Below are 24,283 nucleotides of genomic sequence, written 5' to 3'. Positions count from 1 at the left end.
TACCTTTATGAGGTATTTATTTAAATTATACACCTGTTTTCTGCTATTTAAAATCTCCCTCTCATGAAAGATACAGCATAGGTCCATTCACCCCAAATTTTGGAACTATTGGGGAATAATTCATTGAATTGAATATGAATGTGGTATTTTGCTACTTTTACCCTATACGATAACTATACATTCACAAGACCACTGTTCCCTAAACATGAGTATGATGGTCCAAAATAGTAAAAACTGAGTGCCAACCAATCATTGAATCATATGCAAGGAGAGGTCTTTGGTAAATCTTAGATAAATCTAGAAATTGCTATTCAGAGATAGAACTCTGCTTTCCATTTAAATTTTGCACATAATTCTGATAGATGAAGATACACTGAAAAACTACAAGGTAGAAAACAATGCAAGAACTGCTCACCTCTCTTTCAGTCATAGTTCTCTTGGGCTGTGAGTCTCCCAATAGAACTCAAGGGCTCTGCTGAAAAGTCTATATGAATTAGAAGAGCCTTCACAACTCCTTTCCTTTGACTTACTTACATGTACACTTGCATCTCAACAAAACATAGTCAAGTAAAAATATGAAGTAGATAATGTATAGGTATCTGTAATGTAACTTCACTAAGTCTTACTTTGTCATATATTACAATGTAAAACATTTTGGCAATAAATCTAAATAAATATATCTATGACATAAGAGTAAGCTGTGTTCTCATGTTGCCTGAGTAAAATATTTTTTTTTATGGGTAGAGGTTCTTGAACTCAGGAACCAGGTGCTGTCCTTGAGCTTTTTCATCCAAGGCTAGAGCTCTACTACTTTGAGCCACAGTGTCACTTCTGGTTTTCTGGTGGTAAATTGGAGATAAGAGTCTCAAGGACTTTCTTGCCTGAGTTGGCTTGAACCACAATCCTCAGATCTGTAAAGCATTATATACAAAACTAACAAATTTGTATTATTATACAAAAATAGAAATGACTATTTGTAAAACAATAAAACACCACACAAATGTAAAAATAGCTACTATCCTAGGACAACGCTACTTGGAAGGTTAGACTCATTTTATCCCAGTGAACTAAAAAAGGTTGAGATTAAATCAGAAACTATATACAGAATTAACTTATTTGGAAATAGAAAACAACACACAAAAATGAATGTATGTGAATATAGCTAAAATTTTCATCAACAATAAGAGCAGCAACCATGAGTTCTGAGAAAAAAATAAAATTTAATACGTTCTGTACAAGTACTCCTCCTATTTAGTATGATTATTTCTCACAGGCTATTTAAGCTATTATTTGATGGTTTCATCTTTGATTTATTGTTATGATTTAATAGTAATTTTGATGGATGAAAAGATCTACATTTTTTCCTCCCATAAACATCAAAGAGCCATTAGATTTTGTATATAAGAAAAAAAATTTAAGACTGCATTTGATTTCCATCCAAACTGGTATTAAACAATGTTTCATTTTAACTCCAAAAGATTTCACATATATGAAGCCATCAAAGAAAACATTGACAAGTTCTAAAACTATACAAAAACTTTTAATATTTATTTTAAGACAATATTTGAAACTTCTGGAAACGGTTTAAATTTACTGTAGAATATTTATATCATTTATATTATTTATAGTTACTCTGTAAAATTAATTGAGCCTTGTAGTTAGTCTCTCCAGGATGAACAGAGAAAAAAACTACTACCACTTCAAAAGAATATTCACTAATACATGTATTAAGCTTCCTGAATTGCCAAGGACTTTAATTTCGCCTCATTTTTATTTTTCTACACAATTTTATACTAATTAAATTTTAAATTATTGCTTTATATCCCTACATTTTTACCATTCTTAGTATCATCACATCATATTTCATATACTTCAACAATTTCAATTACAACATATATAAATAATGAAACATACTTAGGTAAGTATGTGTCTAAAATATACATCTAACCATGGAGACAACATTGAGATTGCCAAAAATTGTGCAATTAAAAACTAAAGTAGCTAATAACTCTATGAACTAATGAATATTCAAAAATGTACTGAATAGAATATTGACACAAGCATTATAAATCATTTCTAAAAAGTAATCTCACTAGATTAATCTTCATTTACAAATCTTTTCCTCATAATATAAACCTATTGGAGTAGTGTAAAAGGGAAATTCTATTATGGGTCAAATTAGATTATAAATCATTTTCAATTTTAGCCAATATATTTATTTATAGATAAGCATGATATTAAGTATCAAGAAATGAAATATTATTTATAATTTGATACAGTTTTTATACCATTTAAATACAAAACATAGCAAACTGGAACAAACCCCCACCAACCTATTTTAAAATAAAGCTAGAGGTTTTAGAAAAGTATCTACTATTTTTTATTTCCTTTTATATATCTTCTTAAGAGTATTTATGATACAGTCATCTATCATTTAAGAGATGGAAAATTTCCTAAAAATATATATTTTTAATTTAAAGGAGAATCCTATGACTTACCTTGAAAAAGATTAAGAAGAAATGTTCAATTATATGCTCCAAGCTTCTGAACACACAATTCTTAACAGGACCAAATGCTTTTCTGCAGAAAATTTCTGTCCTGAACCCTTCACTACACATGTATGTGAGAGCTTAAATACACTTAGAAAATTACAACGTCAGATCCTAAAGTACGGTTTGCTGCCAGAGGAGTTAAAAAAAAAAAGGAAATAAAAGTAACCCACACACATCTGACTTCTGGCTAATGTTCTATTTTTGTTGACAACCCATTACCTCTATCTGAGATACTCAGCAGTGCTTTTTTTTTTTTTTTTTTTTTTTTTTTCCTTTTGGCTCTGTACCCATCCAAGTAAGTCAGAAGCCAGAGAAACAAAAGCAACTGATTACTGGGCCACCCCTAATATATGCTGTTTTAGCACACAATAATCATTCCAGATGTTGAACTGAAAGTGGAACAGATTGATTAAATCTGAGGAACGTAGCCATACATTATCATGAATAAGATTGCACAAGTCATCTCAGAATGTATTAAAGGGTGCTATACACTACACAGCATACATCTAAAATATGATACTTTTGTAAACTATTGGAAACTCTATCAGTCAACAAGAATGACAGATTTGTACAAAGGAAATAGCCTATTGTTCTAGATGAGAATTCTTAACCATTTCTCATTTACTCTTTGTTTTTAACAAAAAGGTTTCATGATCACACAGAAATCATTCTACAAAAAAAAATGTAATCACTTAAAATTCAGTCAAACTCTGACTGTGAAATAACATCCAAATTGAGTTAGGACTGAGGATATGTAGTGAAAATCATATATATCAGTCATTTCTAAAATGTAATTATGTTTATATCTAATCGAAAGAGAAGGGCTTTTACTTGGGGGTAAGCAATACCCTTAATATCAGGACTCTAATCTCACAAAGAAATTCTCAGAATCAGAAGGCTACATGGGCTTATATGTGATAGTCTCACTAGAGAAATGCCCCCAGGTCATTCTTGAAATAAAGCAACAGTGGCAGAAACATATTTTCTCATGAGATCATCTTTGAAACAATTCTTATCACTGTGCTGTCTCTCTTCTGGGCCCATTTGTACGTGGTAAAAACAAGCATATCTTTTCTCGTCAATCACTGCTGTTTTGCTAGGATCACTTTAATGACACATCTATTTACAAATTAAAAGCAAATCATAAAAATACTTTAGGTATATTCAGATATTAGGGTTGTGTTTAAAAATTTTAGACCACTTAGGGTAAAGTGGTAGCAATCAGTACCGTCTCAATATGTTCTGTTCTTTATACTTTAAAAGATTTAGAAATTTCAGGAAACAAGGCAATCTCCTTTTATTTTTGTCTGTATATATAAAGAAGGAAATAATTAATTTAGTATATATTTTAAGAAGATCTCTTAATCCTAGCTACTCAGGAAGCTGAGATCTGAGAATCACGGTTCCAAGCCAGCCCAGGCAAGAAAGTCCGTGAGACTCTTCTCTCCAATAAACCACTAGAAAACTGGAAGTGGTGCTGTGGCTCAGGTGGTAGAGTGCTCGCCTTGAGCTGAAGAGCTGAGGGACAGTGACCAGGCCCAGAGTTCAAGCCCCATGACCACCACCAACAACAACAACAAAGAAGATCTCTTTTGTAGATATATCCTGTGTGTTGAAGTCCTTTTTGGTATCTTCTTTGCAACATTAATTTCCATGAACACACACACCAAAAAGACAATTTAGAAACAGGTCAGCAGCACAAAAGCAGATAAAACCATATTTTAAGCAAGTGATGTGACACTTAAATTTTGATAAAAAAATATAAATATGATTAGAGAAATATATTTTAGGTAAAATAGATTCTGAAATGGACACCGACTTTACATGGATCATTATTTACTCAGCATTATTTACCCATCCAACTGTTCCGACTGTCTCTAGAAAGGAAAATGTCACACATTCTCTTGGACAGTCCAGAAAATCAAATTTACTTCTCTAGAGGCAACTGTCAATTGTTCAACCCCATAGAAAAGGGCTCCTGAATAGTTTAGCATGCAAGACTCAGAAAGCACAGACCAATCAAGTGTACACAACCATGGATCTTGATGAATGTATATATCTTGCAAAACAAAGCTGCAAAATGTTATACCATTCTAGAGTAAATAACATTGGGTTTGCATTGCAAAAGTTCATACCTACTGTATTGTTAAGGGATATGTTTTATATGAAGGTACACCTCGCATTTTGTAAATCCACCTCAGCACTAGTTATACTTATTAAATAGAAAAAAATTAAAATGTCAATATAACGACATCAGCATGGCCACAGTTCTTTGGAATAGCTCTTTATATCTATATATCTATATATCTATATATCTATAGATATATATATATATATATTACAGAGGGGTTACAGTTACATGAGTAAGGTAATGAGTATATTTCCTGTTGAGCATTGTTACCCCTTCCTTTGTTTCTCTCCTACCATCCCTTCCCTCCCCACCTCTACAACTCCTCCCTACCCTCAAAGTTGTAAAGCTCATTTTCAACATAGTGTCCAGTACATCTTATTGTTACAATGGGTCAACCTGTATCACTGTTTCAGCATTTTGTTATTTCTCTTCCCCTCCCCAAATTAGAAAAAATATGGTATATATATATATATATATATATATATATATATATATATATATATATATATATATATTTGCAATGGAATTCTATGCCTCCATCAGAAAGAACGCCACCACCCTATTTGTTAGGAAATGAAAAGACATGGAAAAAAATTATATTAAGTGAAGTAAGCCAGACCCAAAGAAACACAGGTCCCATGGTTTCCCTAATAACTAGTATACATCTAGGATAAACTTACCTCTTTTTTAAATGATGAGACAACATATCATTTGGCAAGTCACAGAGACCTGTGTTTGAACTCTGATGTTGCTGAGTACTAGTTTTACTGAAGTGAAGTAACTACTCACATTTTACTTCATTCTCAGGTATAATGGGTAAAAATTTTGAGGCAATGTTTTGATCCACGAATACCTTGTGAAATGATTGTCACAATCAAACTGACGTAGCCATTGCTCCTTTTTTTTCAATTGTGGGGCCTGAGCTCTTCAGCTTAAGGCTAGAGCTCTACCACTTGAGCCACAGTGCCACTTTCTGCTTATGTGGTGCTGAGAAATCAAACCCAGGGCCTCATGCATGCAAGAAAAGTACTCTACACTGAGCCACCTTCCCAGCCCCTGCTCCTATTTTCTTAAAAAAATACATACAAAACAAAATAACAACAATACCCACAGGACAGTATATTGGAAACAAACTTTACAACTTTGGGTGGGGGTGGGATGGGGTGGGGGGGAGGGAAGGGATAGTGGGACAATAACAAGGGAAGGGATAACAATGAATGTACTCATTGCCTTATGCATGTACTGTAACCCCTCTGTACAGCATCTTTACAATAAAATAACATTTAATAAAAGAGCTAAGCAATTAATTTAGAAAAATGGCTAAACAAGGCTAGTAGTTACAACAGTCAACAGGAGCCTTATCTGCTAGCCACCTAAGCAGTACTTCTCTGCCCCTGCAACCCCCTTTCCTGGACACCTCATCCCTTGTTTTCCTTTCTACTTTGTTTCTAACAGATCACCTATTTCTGTTGCCAAACTCAACAATTGAGATTTTAGTCCCTTCTCTGAACCTACTAGAATGGTGTGTCCATGAAGCAGGGAACGTGTCTGCTTAGCTCACTTCAGAGACTCCACAGCACAGAACAGCTCTTATTGGCTAATCAACGGACTGAACACTCGCAGTAAATACAATAATAATAATAATATTTTAAAAGGAGAATGAACTCCAATAGTAGGCTGTTATGCTGCTTATTCATATCATGGGTTTACAATTGTTCACTACCTTTGTGAATTGGCCCAAGTCTGAATTAGGCATTCATTATTTCCTGAATGTATGACTCTTTGGCATCTACATGATCGTTTTAGCCACAGTGGCACATTCTTCACAAAGCCACTGTAAAGATAAATAAGAGTGATAACATGGACTTGGCATTGGGCGAAGCATAGATTTTGTTTACTAAAAAAACTTAGTTATTACTAATATAATAAGCAATATTTTATTTTAGAAAATGTATAAAATAAATCAAGAAAGATGAACAATTACAGGAAAATGAAACATGTCCTGCTTTGACTCCTTGAAGTAAACAAGAACTATTCCTTGAAGCAACCAAGGAATAGAATCAGTAACCTAATTAGATAATGTTAACCACCACAGTAACTTAATGCAAGCATGTATATGATATATAAAATATATCCAAACAATGATTTCTGTAACTTTTCATATTACATGGCTTGAAAGTATTTCAAGCCATTATGAATAGAGTTTGTTCCTGTGTCAAAATCTTACATAATGAATGATATATTGTCTCTTACCAGTCTCATATTTATGAAGATCATTATTTTTTTTTCAAATTCACTTTTCTTACAAAAACTATGCAAAATCTCATACTTATAGTTCTATTTACTGAGTTGTCTAAGATTAAGTGTGTAAGTTTTTTAGGTAGAGAACATTTTAGTAATTTTTAATTCTTACATATAGACAACAATGTGTGAGAAGGGCTGTCCAAATCATTCACATTAATTTAGACTGAGCAATGAGTTTAAAAGGCATGATGGCTGGGCGCCTGTGGCTCATGCCTGTAATCCTAGCTCCTGAGGAGGCTGAGATCTTAGGATCTCAGATGTAGGAAAGACCGTGAGACTCCTATCTCCAATAAACCACTAGAACCCCAGAAGTGGTGCTGTAGCTCAAGTGGTAGAATGTTTGCCTTGAGCTGAAGAGCTGCGGGACAGTGCCCAAGCTCAGAGTTCAAGCTCCATAAGTGACAAAAAAAAATGCATGCTGATTTTTCATTGTTATTGTAAACAGCTGAGTGAGGCTTAATGAATTTTCTGAATTATATTAGCCATTTTTTTCCATTAAAGCATTTATAACATCCTTGTTCACTTTTTCTAGAGGTTAGTTTGTAAGGAAATAGCCAGACCTCTGACCATTAACCTTTTAATACTTGACCATTTGTAGTGCTTACTGTATGTTGAAATTAAAAAAAAATACTTTATTTCATTAAATTCCAGTCACTTCCTTTTAAGTTTGTGTCGTGTTTTGAATGACTTCCTTCACTTTGAGAATATGGAAAATATGATTTCCCTTAGCAATTTTAAGGTTTAAGAAAATTATTATCATATTGTTTCAGATAAGCTGACTATAAGAATACAAGTAGAATATAAGTTGAGTAACACAAATATTGAGACATCAGAGCATTACAAAAGTTCTATAAGAAGTGTGACATGTACCTCAAGTTCTAATCTCAGCCTTATTCAAGAAGTTTTGAAACTAAGCACAACATAATAATTTATTACTGATGTCTTGTCAAAGAGGAAAGTTATATAGAGTCTATTTTCTCAAGTTGAACATCAAGTCATCCGGTAAACAACTTAAAAATGTAGTTATATGATAGTATTGATAGCAAAATATAGTATCTAATGTTTTCTATTTAGAATTTGAGTCATTATTTCCTGTGTGTAGTTCACCAAGTAAAACATATCAGTACAATATGTATTATAACTCTAGATTGTATGGTAAGCAAAAATTTGCAATTGATGAAGATGATGATAAACAGCTAACACATCTTAGATGCTTACTATCTGTCAAATATTGAAGTACCTTTATGTATTCCTTTATTAACCAATTGAAGCATCCCGCTAGGCTCTTTAGCTAATTTTTTATAGTAACACAATGAGTATTTACTAAACAGGGTTAAAACTCAGACTGACAAAAGAACCCATATTCTTTTCTTGAAAATTAAGATGAATATGCAATCAACTGATAATTCATTTTACATATTCTTTTCAAAATATTTGTATACAATTAACAAATATTTTAAGTAACAATATTTCACAGAAAGAAAATTTTATGTACACATGAAAACAATCAAGAGTGAGCATATCCTGGAGATACGAATTAACAAAATCACTTTGAGCTCAAGTGAAAGATTCCAATCTTGTTGCTGGTGGCTCATGCCTACAGGCTGAGATCTGAGGATCTTGGTTTGAAACTAACCTATGGAGAAAAGATTGACTCTTATCTCCAATTATCCACTAATAAGCCTTAAATTGAAATATGACTCAAATGATAGATGTGCCAATTATTCTTGAGCAAAAAGCCAAGTCAGATCAGGAGGCCTGAGGTCAAGCCTCAGTTCTGGCACACATACACAAAGTCAGACTCCATTCTACTGAGCCAGAAATTATCTCAAAGCATTAGTTGCCAGTGCAAAACTAAGAAAAAAATATTTATTTAATTCTTAGTAAATTACAATGGAGATTTATTCATACCTATTTTCTCACATATATGTCCATGTTTATGTATCAGATAAGAACATAGATCTAATTTATTATTATTATTTGATATCTTTAAACTACTAAGATATTCTATTTGTCTTGCATAGTAAGGAAGGATGCTACATGTGAAAATAAACATACATACATACATGCAAATTTTAAAGGAAATATTAAATAGTACAAGATTATAATGGAATACCAATAAAGTGTTGAAAAATTTAAATAGAGATTGTTAACATCATTTTAAAGGACTGTTCAAGGATATTTTTAAAAGTGCAGATGATTGAGATAAAGTTTACTAACAAACCATCACAGTTCAAGAATCAAGAGATAGGGTGGCATATTGCCTTAGAAATAAAGAATGACCTTACTCATATGTTGAAAGAAGCGAAGTGGGGATCAGTGTGTAAAGTAGAAATTAAACAGGAAACTCTAAGTGTTTGTGGACAGTTCTTATGTGGGCATGGCGATGTCAATATGTAAATTTCATACAGCACACACACACACACACCCCAAAAAAGGTGTTAGATCAAATTCTTAGGTCAACAGTTTTTCTTCTCTAGAAGAAAAAAATAAATTCAAAGTTGAAATTATGCTATGAAACTCAAGGAAATGTTAGCATCAGCACAATTTGTCAGAGAAATTGCCTTCATATAGAAGGTAGAAATTTATTAAAAGAAAGAACAAAAATATCCAGGTAATAAAATAACTAAGCACCAAAGTATGATATGTTGGAACAGGAGGAAAAGTCAATAATTAGTGATTTAATCTGGCAGGCACTCATAAAACACTAAGCTTAAAAATATTATAAGAAAAATTACTCAATTAATTTAAATATTTATAGGTCAGAAAGACATTTTATTGTAGTTCAAGGTAGAATAGATTTGAATGCTTAGAGATATAAGAGACCCAGACTAGAATAAAGTTTAAAATATAGGTTAGAGGGCTGGGAAGGTGGCTCAGTGGTACAGTGATCGCCTTGCATACATGAGGCCCTGGGCTCGATTCCTCAGCACCACATAAGCAGAAAAGGCCAGAAGTGGTGCTGTGGCTCAAGTGGTAGAGCACTAGCCTTGAGCTGAAGATCTGAGGGACAGTGCCCAGGCCCAGAATTCAGACTCCATGACTGTCAAAAAAAAGGGTAAGAAAAACTAGTTTACATATAATGGCTCTTAGCTTGGACAAAACATTATGTTATAAACAATGTTTAATCTGCTTATAGACAGTCACCTTTGTATTCAAACAAAGGTTTATAATTATTATGAGCATGATATGACTTAGTGACTTTATTTTATTTAATAAATATCAAATACTTCTCACAAAGTTTGCCTTTTAAACCTTATTGACATTTGCTCCATTTGAAATCTAATGTTTAAAGACACGTAACAGGAGCTTTAGCTTTCTGAAAGAGTTAAAAATCACACACAGACACAAACACACATACCCTCACACACATACACACGCCCACATTCACAGAGTTTCAAGGGATGAAGAAGCACACCTAATCAGATTTATTTGTAAACTACGGAGATTGTTTCTAAGAAGTATACAGCATAACAAAAGCTTATTTCAAAAATACCACCACAGAGAAAATAATATACCCCTCCTTTTTTGTTTTGTGAATGGGGCATTATGATCCTCTTGCCTGGTAGTTTGACAGTTCAAAGAAACATTTGGCACAAGTCCTACATTTGTGTGACACAGCAGCTCTTACTAGTGGTTATAAAACCACCTGTGAACTAAAACAAAGGAGGGGGTAACAATGTTCGACAAGAAAACGTACTCACTAACTTACTCATGTAATTGTAACCTCTCTGTATAGCATCTTTACAATAAAATATTTTTTATAAAAACCACCTACAAAACGCCACAGTGAAATCAAAACCTTATTTTCCAGTTGTTTTGTTAATAGCCATAAATAAAAAAGAAACTCTTCTTGGTGCAGCCTGAGTTTCTGTTTTGCAAGAGACCAGCAGTGTGGCTTGGAGTGCTTCACAAACTAAATCTTAAGGATATTTTGAAACATACTCAACATTTTTTAAGAATCCATAGCATTTAAATTGAGAGCAATTTTTTTTTACTAAATGTGTTTTTTTGTTTAAATAAGGCATCATATAATACTCTGCAAAATGTACATAAATATGTACATTTATGTACCACTAGTATATAAATGCTCAGTATATATAGACACACACAAGGTGTGTATCATATATATGATGAAACTTTCAAAGGCAAATGCTTTTTCTAGAAATGTTATAAAATGTTTACATTGTTTTATTTAAGTCATAGTTGGATAACTTGTTTTGAGGAAAAATTAGAACCAACTCTGAAGAAAAAGTAGCAGATTATTTGATAATGTGCGTGGTAGATATCTTATAAAGTCAGAATAATTCAAAATTACTGAGGTGTCTCAGTTGTCCTAGGTGTGTCTTTATGAAAACTGATTACTTGCTTGGAAAAAAAAGAAAAGAAATCACAAACTTACAGAGCAGTTGTGAGAAGAGAGAGGAGAGATGAGTGAGAGAGAGAGAGAGAGAAAGAGAGAGAGAAAGACAGAGACAGAGAGGAGGGAAAGAGACAGAGAGGGAGGGAGACAGAGAGAGAATATGACATTCACTTTGGATCTCCACATAATGTTTTAGATAATGTTTTGCATACTAGAGAAGTTTAACTTACCTATTAAATTGCATTTTAGCCCTGATACTTCAGGAACACCATTAAAATCTGCTTCACAATATGGAGGCATGACAATGGTTAAAATACTTTGTCTTGTGAGCTGCATAGAAAGAACTCTGCTATGGCTGTTCATTTGAAGTGTCTTGAAATCTTGTCTTTATGTCCGTGTCTATTAACCTCCTTGTTCTCCCTTCAACAAGCCAAGGCTTCACGTGTTTATTGTGACTGTTCTCTTTCATGTTCATGGATATAACTTTTCTCCTATCCTGGTTATGGGAGTCTCCATTGGTATGGAATGTTATCCTCAAATGATCTACTAGTCCTGCTATTTATACTGGTTGATTAGCATGGAAGTCCTCAGGGACTTCTAAGACACAAGTTCTTTCTCTGCCGGTAGCTCACTGTTGTTGCTAGAAAACTATCCTACTCCATGATGTCTCTCTCCTGTTAGTGGGTAGAGATGTAAATGTGAAGTGAGATGCGCACACCATCTGAACATGCTTTATCAAGTAAAAATTTGAGGTGAAACAAATTTATAAAACATGCAAGTCACATTTCATGAAACTCCAAATTAAAAGCCATTAAACATTCCCATTTCCTGAGATATGGGAAAATACCACCATTTTTATAGCATTTTCAGTTTCCTTTCTTTCTTTCTTTAACTCTACTATATTTATTGGACCTTGATTTATTTTTACCACTTGATGTTTGATTTCCAGTTTAGTTATATGTATTTTTATGTTATTTATTAAATATATGTTTTATGTAATATAGTTATGTGTATTTAGTTACATATGCATTTGAATTGCATCAAAATTAACATGTCATTCTGCACACAAAAGCACAGATTCTTGCCTGAATTCGAAGAAACAAAGAGTTCATATGATTTGTGATGTACTTGTTTTAGCTAAGTAACATGGCCTCTTATGGTAGTTCAATACACAATACTGAATCTCTATATATTACACAAAATAATTTATACAAAACTGAAACTTTTCTACCACTTATTCTCTTTTTTTTGAGGGGGGGGTCCGGTTGTGGGGCCTGAACTCTGGGCCTGGGCACTATCCCCCAGCTCTTCAGCTCAAGGCTAGTGTTCTACCACCTGAGCTACAGCGCCACTTCCGGCTTTTTTCTTTTTGCTTATGTGGTACTGAGGAACTAACCCAGGGCCTCAGGCATGCAAGGCAAGCGCTCTACCACTGAGCCATCTTCCCAGCCCCCACTATTCTCTTAACTTTGTATTTACTAGTCTATAGTAGAAAATGATTGACATACTTTTTTTTTTTTTTTGGTTGTGGGGCTTGAACTCTGGGTTTGGGTGCTCAGCTCTTCAGCTCAAGGCCAGCGCCACTTCCGGTTTTCTAGTGGTTTATTGGAGATAAGAGTCTCATGGACTTTCTTGCCCGGCTGGCTTTGAACCAGGATCCTCAGATCTCAGCCTCCTGAGTAGCGTGAGCCACCAGCACCCAGCATGATTGACATTCTTGAATTGATTAAAATACAAATAATGAAAACTAAATATGATTCGTGTTATTTATTGAACATTCTTTGGTTTGTTTGCCAGATTGTTTGGGACTAGAGAAAAATCCTGTGTTGATTATTTCTTTAAAGTATTTTGGTGCAAAGCAATCACTTAGAATACCTTTTGCTTTTCATTCTATAATGACTACCATTGAAGACTGTTAATATCCATCCAATTGTATACAAATAAAATTTAAAATAAAAATAGGCAATGACTATTTAGATTAATATGATGTATGAAATGTTAAAGATGTTTCAAGAATTTGCTTTCATGTATAAAGATAACACATAATCAAAAAATTTGAATAAGTTTATCCATTGTGGTAGAATAAATCTCATTTTCTAAGGGGTACATCTGCCTAAGTTTTCTTAAAAATAAGATGGTAATATCTCCTTTCCCTTTAACATCTAGGTTCTTTGAGTAATAGCAAGCATCTTGGATTCCCAAAACCACAGATCACCTGGTGATTTCTAAGGCTGCCTTTTTGCAGTAAGTATAGAAGCAAAGTATAGCTTGTCACCATCTTCTGATATGCCGTTTCACAATGATCATGCTTCTACAAATGCCAATGTTCTATTTAATCATTTCTTGTGGTTAGTAAAATAGGAGTGTAATAATACATATTCTCTCTCAAACAGTTATGAAAACAATGCTACTGTGCCACCTTTGCTGGCAAGTTATTTTCTGTCCACTTTCTTTGATCCAGTTCCTGCCACTATGGATAAGAATTAAGACATATATTGTTGTATTTCTAGGTACTCAAAGACAGCCAGCCTGGGTCAAAGTACCCTAATACAGGAGGACCAAGTAAACCTTTGTATTGACTCAGCTGATTTAGGCTGAAAGTATATGAAGTGATTCTGAGCTCTTATGTAAGCACATAAACTTTAGATCACATCTCTTTAAAAAAAGTAAATATGTAAACAAAGTTTTCTCTTAGAGTAGGCAAGAAACATGACTTCAAAGTGATTCCTGTTTTGAATCATTTTGGAAAAAAATAAAACTGTACTCTTGTGGTAATGTTTCCAATAGTATATGCAGAAAATATTGACAATATTAAATATTAAAAATATTAATACAAAGCAAATATGATATCACATAACTCTATGTGGTATCCTGCCCACAGAAGAAGGTCTTCAAAAATTCCATTTACATTGTATTTGTTCTTTTCTGAGTAACACAGGGGAAGATTACACCACATCAAATTTTTATAATGTACTTACCTGAAAGTGTATTTATAGGTTTTATCATCACATCCTAAATTTTATGGAACCGACAGATAATTTGGGATTCAATATTGATTGAATTATTGTAAAGTAAACTAAAGGATAAGTAACACATGACAGATTTAAAAAAAAAGACACAAGAGGTATCTGGGCCTTTTCAAGTTACTTGATATCAAGTTTAAAGGGCTGGTGGTTTTCCAGTTCTGTGGCAGGCATGACACATGCAATGTCAAAAAGAACAGATGTAATTGCTCTGTACAAAAATGGAAATGTATAAAACAGATATATTATCTAGTTATCCTATATTCAAAAATATTCTTATGAACATTAGCATTTATTATATTATTGTAGTTCACAAATGACATGTTCCTCCTCAGCTTTTCACAAACATTTTCAAGATCCAAAGCAGTTGTGTTATGTGTCCATTATCACTAATACACAGACATCTTGATTAAAATGATTTTTTATTTACTAAAAGGATTTAATCATTTTCCAAATAATGAGTAATGAACATACATATATTACTAACAAGTAGTTGTACCACATTGTTTCCACTGGTCTACTGTAATTCCTTTCCATTATATAAATAGTTGTACTATGTTGTTTCCATTTGCCTATTGTGTTTCCTTTCCATGCTCATGAATATTTATTCTCTTTTTTTAATGTACAAGACTGGGACTTGAACTTGCCACTTTTGCTCATTGGTTATCACTCTACCAACTGAGCCACAACTCCAACCTCTGAATTTTTATTCTCTACAAGCCAATTTCCTGCCTAATACCTGAACACACACACACACACACACACACACACACACACACACACACACACACACACACACACACACACACACACACACGTCTTAATAATGTCCTGTGAAAAATAGAGACAAACTGCATTATTGACTCTCAAGAGAATCTTGAATATGGTGAACTCTTAAATATCAAAACAAAATGTATAAATGCCAAAACCCTGGAGAGAAGAACAGTAAATACAGCCTTGTATTATTCTAGTCTCAGGAGAGGCTACTTGCTTTGCTATTAATTGTGATAAACACCAAGTTGGAATTAATAGGGAAATAACATAAATACAGCACTCACATATACAGAGGACAGGGAAGATTTTAGCTCACATACAGGACAAATATGTAAGTCATTAACAATTGTTTTTAAAATCTAAAAGCATGCCTAACATCAGCCTGAATAAAATCAATGTAAATGAACAGGAGCCAGAAGCTACTTGAAGAAGAGCAATCTCTCTGATATCTCTTTAATGACTTCAAAATGTGTTTTCCAGATCAAATCTGTTTTGAATATATTCATTGTCCATTACATAGAATATTATTTTAAACATAAGATTATGAGATAAAATTTATATGATCTACAAAGAAGGAGTTAGTAATAAAATATCATTATAGTACATAGATATATAGATTATTTACATAGAACTATTGATATGAAACATATTTACAACCCTTTTTCTTAGCACACATTCACCAATAAAAATATACTGTCCTAGTTTTGCTTTCTTATGATTTTTATCTAATACAAAATATATCTGTAGCTATCTATACACACACTTATATATGTATAGATATGATAGAAGCCAGCCCACATCATAATTTGAAATATACATGCAGAAATTAAGCTTAGCTTCTGTGTAGTTAAAATCTATTAGAAATTATTATTTTTTAAGTTGGCTAAATCATATTATTATGTCACTTAGCTTGATTGCAAAAGAATAAAAATATAGATAGAAAAGATTATCTGAATATTCTTACCAGCAAACTATAGTCAGTACAAGGCCAGCTAAGTTAACTTTGCATTCACTGATAAATTGTGTTGCCATAGCAAGCCTATAGTCACTGGTTTCTAAGCAACCCAAGACTCCACAGACTGAAGATACTTAGGCCTCCACTGATCTTTTATCATCTCTAAAGAACAAACATAAACACCATGGTACCGAACTTAATGGAGGATTTCTTGACTATGCAGAAAAGCAATGACCTTGTACAGACACCAGTCCCTGTATTAAATGATGCTAATACTTGTACTGAGAAATCATTTGAAAACTCACAGCTCTAAGTCAATAAAGTTGAGTACAGAAAATGGTCAGTATTTATGTTGGGCAAACAGATATTTGTTGAATGAATAAACAAGAAGCAGTATATAATGTGACTCTCCAGAAATGGTCATTTGCATAATGCTAGAATGAATAAACGTCTTTAAAATTTATAAAATATATTTTCTATAGCATGACTATCTACTATGTCATTTTTTTCTGTATCAAGTAATTATAATTTTGGCAATCTCCATTAATGTAGTAATTGTCTGATATCTTTTGTGCTGGAATATTTGATTAAATGCCATGATTATGGTATTGCAGATGCTCTATACTGAGTAACAACATTAACCACTCAAGTTGCAAGTAGAATTGCATAGGTCTTTGTACAAAAAACAAAGCTATAATTTTTTTGAATGAACATGTGTAGCCTTTCTTATTGCAATCCGTAAGCATATTTTTCAGCACTCCATTTTCCTTCACCCTGTCCACTGAGGCAAACAACTCCCTTCTGTGTGTGTTTTTAATCCCCGAGGCTACATTTCCAGTTATTTACAATAATCACAATGAAGTTAATGCATACAAATATTATTTGTTCCTAGAGAAGACTGTGCCATAATGCAAGTCTCAAATAAAAGCCCAGTAAAAGGAATATTTCATATATAAAATATATAATATACATAAAATAGATACATTTCACTTGCTTCATTGAAGTCAATTGTTCTGATAATCTCTACAAGTAGATTCAGCTTCAGTGAGTGCCTTTTATAAAAATTTAGATTACCATGGAAAATACTTTGGGGACAATTTACAAATTGAAATGGGCATTTACTCAATGGTTAATGTGTAGTGTTATTTTACATACCTTATTATTAGCTGTTATATCACAGATTCAGGAGCACAAGTCAGCATGGAAGTCTGATAACCAAATTCTCCAACTTGAGGTTAAAATAAAATTGCAAAATCCTCTCTTAAATAAGCCACAGAAGTCACCTGTTGACCAGCACCAAGCCAGGAATGCCAGCAATGGAGACTGTCTCTGTGACCTCTGTTTGTTAATGTTGTCCATCTAAAGCAAGGGAGAATAAATTCTCTCTGCAATATTGGGAAGATAACCAACTCTACCTTAAAAATGTTAACACAAGTTGGAACATAGTCATGTTCAGGTAGAACATCGCTATCTGTAATTTAGCATTCTTTCTGGAACATGCATACCCTTAAGAATAAAACATCGTTATATGTGAATATTCTCCTTTTCAGATGATTTCCCTATTAATTTATCCCTTGATTGTTGTATGTACATAGACATCAGTATGTTGGGGGATTTAAATAATTTCATTTTTTTTAGTGTTTTCCCTCTTTTCACACTAATACAGACATTACTGGCAGGACCACAATAAAATTGCTGCACCTGACCATGCATTCTCTTGATTTTCCATGCAAACACTTATTTCAAAGTTAGAGACAGAATAATTGCCTGAATGCCTCTAATACCCCACCTATTTTACTCTTTGAAAGAAAGAAGAAATCCAAATACACCCTGAACTCTGCAAGAACAAAGCAAAATTTAGATCACAGTAAGAACTTTTAGTATTTCAGGTACTAGTCTTGCCTGCTAAATGTTTAAGTTAGATAACTTTCAGATATGACACAGACATAATTACCAGTTTGAAGTCCGTTGAAAAAGCTGGTTGGAAGAGCACAGAGCAGCAGCAATGACTCCAGTTGTGTTTGCTCTAAGTGCTTAGGTCAAATCACTGCTCTATACCCACAGCTCCACCTCTAACTATCCAAGAATGGTTATGGAATTTTGATTGACAGTCCAGTGTGGCAATTGAGCTGCTAAACCTGCTGTAAACTCTGCATTTAGTGTTTGTAACTTGTCCAGTTTGAAAATGAGCTGCTATTTACCCTGCGTCTTTCCTTTTAAAAAAGAAACAATTACTCTCTGACGTTTAAAAGAACACAGCAGCAGTCTCTCTCTTGGGATATCTCTGCTTACTTTCTCATGACAATTCCTTTGGGTGTCTTCATTCTATGTCTTGGTGGTAGGACTCTATTCTCATTAATCACAGCACTGCACATGCATTCTTCTTTGGGATGAGAAATTATACACTGATGATTTTGGGAAAGCCAGAGATGAAGATAGATTGGAAAGGGTCCTGACTATTAGCAACAGCAGTGATACTCTTTTGCATAGAAGAAAACAAAGATGGCAATATTTGATGAGTATAGTATTCTCACTATTATAGTACCATATGTTATCTGTGTGTGTGTGTGTGTGTGTGTGTGTATATATATATATATATATATAAACAAATTAAAACAAAGAAATTATTCTCTAGAAAAATAAGGGCATTGAAGGTGCTAAAGGAGGCTTTTCCCCACATAATTTGAGGCAGTATCTCCCCAGAACCACATGCATCCTCATATTTCAAACAATATATTAAGTGTATCTATGTCCTGCAGTTATTCTTTTTTTAATTAATAAGTTTTTTATTGTGAAAATACCATACAGAGGGGTTACAATTAATGGGCAAGGTAATGAGTGCATTTCATATCAAGCATGTTGCCTCCTTCTTTGTTTCCCCTTATCATCCCTGCCCTCCCCCGACTCCCGCCCGTGGTATGAACAGAAGCACTTTCGTGAAAAACATCTACCAAGTACAGTTTTCCAAGACCCAATTTGGAAATGTTTCACTGTCCACCTGTTGGGTACAGCAGTTCGAGCATGGGTTATCTGTGGTTAGCTCATTAAGTGTATATTGCAGATATACTGGCATTTATTGCAGCTATTTATACAAATAAGCCAACCCATAGATGGATCTTTGGAAACTGTCTTTGTTTAGAAACAGTTTGGAGGAGCTTCTTTCCTAAAGACACAGCTTATACACAGAAGACAATTCCAATTTAAAAAACTCACAGGGAGAAGACCACAAAACGTCTTGACTCACAAGGAAGTCACATTTGCTCAGATATGAATAGGGCTGACTCACAAACCAAGAATTTTTTTTGTGTACTTCAGTGTGTGATACAGTTCTTCTCTGTGTGTGTGATACCTTTCATATTGTTAGAATATGTTATTTTAACAAGAGAGGTTATTTTAACAAGAGAGGCTTCAGGAACCCAAGGAGTTAGAAACACTTGTTCTAAATTATCTTAATGGTTATATTAAAAACCCTCAAGCAAAGTATTGCTTACTTGTTCTCACTATAAGTCTGTTTCCTGTACTTTTAACTTTATTTAAACTTCTTTTACCCCCAGGTTCTGTCTTATATAAGGAACTGTTGTAATTTATTTTTTAATGTGTGTCATAATTCTTTGTTCTTCAATAATTCTATTCAACCTAATGTTGCTTGCTGAGTAATTTTAATCATTTATACATCATGATTTATATATGATGTTATTAGTGCTATATTACTAGCATGAAGTTAAGATTTTAAAACTTTCAAATATATATATTTTGTCGGTTATGGGTCTTGAACTCTGGGCCTGGGCACTATCCCTGAGCTCTTCAGCTCAAGGCAACAGCGCTACCACTCAAGCCACAGCACCACTTCTGGTTTTCTGGTGGTAATTACAGATAAGAGTTTCACAGACTTTCTGGCCTGGGCTGTCTTTGAATCACAATCCTTAGATCTTAGTCTCCTGAGTAGTTAGGACTACAGGTGTGAGCCACCCATGTCAGGCTAAATTGTATTATATTTTAAATAACTTTTATTTTTAATTTCAATGATTGAATAAGATAATAAAACTTCCTTATTTAGTTAAAATACCCTGTTTCTTCCTCTTATGTGAGACAACTTTTGAAATTCTAGGATTCATTTCTTGTAATCCTGGCTTCTTGGAAGGTTGAGATGGAGAAGATCATGGCTTAAAGCCAACCCTGGCAGAAAAATTTACAAGATCCTTTCTTAATCAATAGCTGGGAATAGTTGCATGCATTTGTCATCCTAAGCACGTGGAAGGGTGAGATCACAAAAACCATGATTGCAGACCAGTCTCAGCAGAAAAAGTTGTAAGATTCATCATCACAGAGGGAAGCTGGAAGCTATGGCAAGCAGCAATGGGAAGCCAAAAGTAGGCAAATTATGTTTCAGGCATCCACATGGGTAAGAAACAGACCTTGTCCTCCAAAATAACCGGTGAAAACCTGGGCTGTGGGTGTGGCTTAAGTATTAGAGTACCTGTTTAGCAAATGTGAACTCCTTGGTTCAAACCTTAATATTAAAAGAGGAGGAGGAGGGAGGAGGAGGAGGAGGAGGAGGAGGAGGAGGAGGAGGAGGAGGAGGAGGAGGAGGAGGAGGAGGAGGAGGAGGAGGAGGAGGAGGAGGAGGAGGAGGAGGAGGAGGAGGAGGAGGAGGAGGAGGAGGAGGAGGAGGAGGAGGAAGAAAAGGTAAGAAAGGGGTCAATAATTGCTCACATATTCCTCTAAGTCAGATGTCTTGATGAATATTCCCATGGAGCCAGGAAAAATAGAAATTAAATATTCTCAGCCACTTTTATAGAGAAATTAACTGACACAAGGAAACCTTTCATAAATGCAAGCATTTCCAGATTAGCATAAAACAGCTAACTTTGAATTTATACAACTAACTGACAAGTAATGTTTAAAATTAAACTTTTAATTTAAGGATACTTAGTAAAGTATAAGTAAGCCTTTATTGCTCATATCTAAGTTCTTTCTTTTTGTCAGAATAAATCTCTCAGCAAAGGTACTTTTCTATGCTGTGTTGATGCTTTAGAATTTTTTATATAGATTTACTATTAATAGCAAATTTATACACACAACCATTTAAGTATAATATGCTAATGTATCTTGGTGATAACTAACTCTGGGTTCAGAGAATTTCAAAGATATAAGGTTAATCTCTCTTTACTCATATCTCTAATCCTAGCTACTCAGGAAGCTGAGATCTGAGTATTATGGTTCGAAACCAGCTAAGCAGAAAACTCTATGAGATTCTTAACTTCAATTAACCAGCAAAGAGCTGGAAGTAGAGGTATGGCTCAAGTGGTGGAACACCAGCCTTAAACAAAAAAGCTAAGCCAGACTGCAAGGCCCTGAGTTCAAGCTCCAGTAGCAATATACATACACAAACATAAAAACACACACATAAAAAAATAAATCAGTACCTATTGCCAATCAGGTCAGATAAACATAAATCATCACCAAGTAGCACAAACAAGGCTGAAGGTTTATAGTACAGTCTGGGAAGTGAGGAAATTTCCAGTGGGTAAAGTCTGAAAAGATAAATGACAAGCTTCATAGAGAAAATACACTTCAGCTCTTTTCTCACATATGAGTCAGAGATAAACTACTAGGCATTATTGGCCAATGCAGAAGAGGAAGGAAGGCAGAGGTCATTTCCCCATCTCTAGAAAAATGTAGCAATCTCTATCCCAAGTCAAAAACTCTAAGGGGGAAAATGAAAAATGCTGCTGTAGTAACCTCAAAATATGCTAGTCATTGAAAATCACTCAAATTCCAAAATCAGGCACTACTAGAAAAAAAATGCAGTTTCACCTTAGAATTCAAGAGCAATTAATCTTAAAATTTGTAGTCAACTGACTTGAAGTCAATTCCTCTTTTAGTCTGCTAAATGTTCAAAATTTACTAGCAGAAAGATACATAAGTAGAAAATAAAAAAATTTGTTTCAAAAATTATATTTAATGCCGAGTGTAGAAAAACTATTGATTGCACTTTATAAGCATTTTGATTTGTTATTTAGTAGCTTTTGATCTAAAGGAAAATCCACTTAAATTTAGAAAATGAGGGTAAATATGTTTGACTTGTTAAAGAAATACCAAATTGGAGCTTGAAAATAATGAATAAAGAATTAAAAATATTTAAATATAACTTTGGAAGCATAGTCATGTTTTTCAAACTAAAATTATTTAGGCTAAAATATAAAAAACTGAACATTTATGACAGTTGCAGATTTCTTTGCTTTGTTGAATATAGCAAAGATAAAAAATGCCTTAGTGCATTTCTATGTATCTTACTATAAATGAAAGCATATCATGTTACTATGAATGTTAGGAGTGAAAAACAAAACAAAACAAACAGTTCTATTCCAGTTTAAGGGAACAAGAAACCTCTATATGTAAATAATTATTCATGGTAAGTTTAAAGCTAAGTAATATATCCTGATTTAAAGAAACTAAATATAAATGAAGAAACTTTCATTTGGAAGCACAGTTGAAAAGTATTTTTAAATAAAGATCTGTTTTTGTTTTCTTCTCTTGTTCACACTAAGCCATTGGGGAGATAACCTACTGCGGTATACTATATCATGGAAGCTTGTTTTTGAAAAGTAGTGACATTCCCTTTTAATTGTTGTTATTTTACCCTTTAAAAAGTCTTTTGAGTATTCAGAAGTCGCTATTGAAAAATATATTTTGTAGTTGTCACACAAGGAGCTCTCCTGGTTTCAGGCATTTTGAAGCACTACTGACCTTCCCAGAAGCAAAGGTCAGTTTGAGGATAGATCCTTCCTCCACGTGTAACTCATTCCCTGGCCTCTGTCCCACAGTTTTTCCTGGAGTCTCTCCTTCTGTTGCTCAATTGGATTGGGTAATAAGAAGCAAAATCTTGCTCAAAGCTTTCACGTAAGTGTTTCAATGTCCTGAAGTAAGTGTCTTTCTTAGCCCCAAACAAGAATTGGATAACATTTCCCCTGAATTGAACTGAAGTTCTGTCTAAGCAAAGGGACAAAGGTTCAGATATATGAGCAATCTACTAAAATAAGACAACTGGAGAAATATGTATTTATATAAACTTATAAACATTTCAGCTTAGTGGTATCTTATAGTACTTCCTCTTTAGGACTTTATGATTAGTGGATATTAAAAGCCCAATGTGCTTATCTTCACAATCTGATTTTGAGGTGGATGTGGTGGTAGTGATTGACTTTTTAAACAATCATACATGATTCTTCAGATGTTAGGACATGTTTATTGACATTTGCTTTCATCTTATTTATCAAATATTAAATATTTAAAATAAATATTAAAATAATTGCTTGCTGTAACAATGTTAGCTTGTCCCTATAGTAACCATTCTAAAGTATTAGACTATCATATGACTGTAATATGACAATTATTTGCTCAAACTGTATACATATGGATTTTGTATATATACAGTTTGAATATAGAGTTTGAAGACCAATGAAATATCAGATGGCTTCATATAAGTGACATATTTATTTCAAGTAAAATGATATATTTCTTGAAAGTAAAATAATATGATATATATTAAGATTTTCAAATTAAATCAGAATTACATGTATGAATCATAGTTCTAGCATTTAGGGGAATAGCTGTCTATCCTGGCAAATGGAGCATGAATAGTAAATTTATTTATATCAAAGAGATGCTATAATAGACTGAGGAAAAGGGTTTCATTTGTCTTGATAAGAGAGAACTATTGTATGGGAAGGGATGGGAAGGGGAAACAAAGAGGAGGCAACAATGCTTGATAAAAAATGTACTTATTATCTTGCCCATGTAATTGTAAACGCCTCTGTATGGTATTCTCACAATAAAAAAAGAGAGAACTATCACAAGAAACCTTGAAAATAATTTTACATTATTTAAAAGGAATTTAGTTTTGTGGTCATAAAAGATTCGAGTAAGCAAAATGGAAATTCTATTTTTCTACATTTCTTTTTTTTACCACAAACCTCCTTTCTATCTAATGAAAAGGTATGGTATACATTCAATATTAAGACATCTTTATATGCTGACCTTTCTTAGTAATTTCTGGTTTAACAATCAAGTTATGACCAGGTGCTAGTGGCTCACACCTGTAATCTTAGATATTCAGGAGTCTGAGACCTGAGGATTAGGGTTCAAAGCCAGCCTAGGCAGAAACGTCACCATAACTCA

At 33.6% G+C, this 24,283-nt stretch overlaps 1 protein-coding gene across 4 annotated transcripts in view; it reads right to left on the bottom strand.

Annotated features, from left to right (window-relative positions):
• Nucleotides 1-24,283, bottom strand: part of Cd36 (CD36 molecule (CD36 blood group)) — a 78,458-nt gene that overhangs the window by 35,631 nt on the left and 18,544 nt on the right. The window contains exon 1 of one of the 4 annotated variants that reach the window (XM_069996351.1): nucleotides 18,057-18,148. The exons of 2 other annotated variants lie outside the window; for them this stretch is intronic. The gene's annotated coding sequence lies outside the window, so the exon portion shown is untranslated. Of the gene's footprint in view, nucleotides 1-2,498; nucleotides 2,646-18,056; nucleotides 18,149-24,283 lie in introns of those variants that run through there. One more of the 4 variants, XM_069996350.1, reaches the window with a different exon arrangement.

The sequence above is a fragment of the Dipodomys merriami genome, unplaced genomic scaffold (genome assembly GCF_024711535.1).
Source record: "Dipodomys merriami isolate MVZ:Mamm:240054 unplaced genomic scaffold, mDipMer1.0.p SCAF_5, whole genome shotgun sequence".
In the NCBI taxonomy this organism is placed as follows: domain Eukaryota; kingdom Metazoa; phylum Chordata; class Mammalia; order Rodentia; family Heteromyidae; genus Dipodomys; species Dipodomys merriami.
Note: the sequence above shows the minus strand (reverse complement) of the source record. Positions and strands in the feature narration are given on the sequence as shown.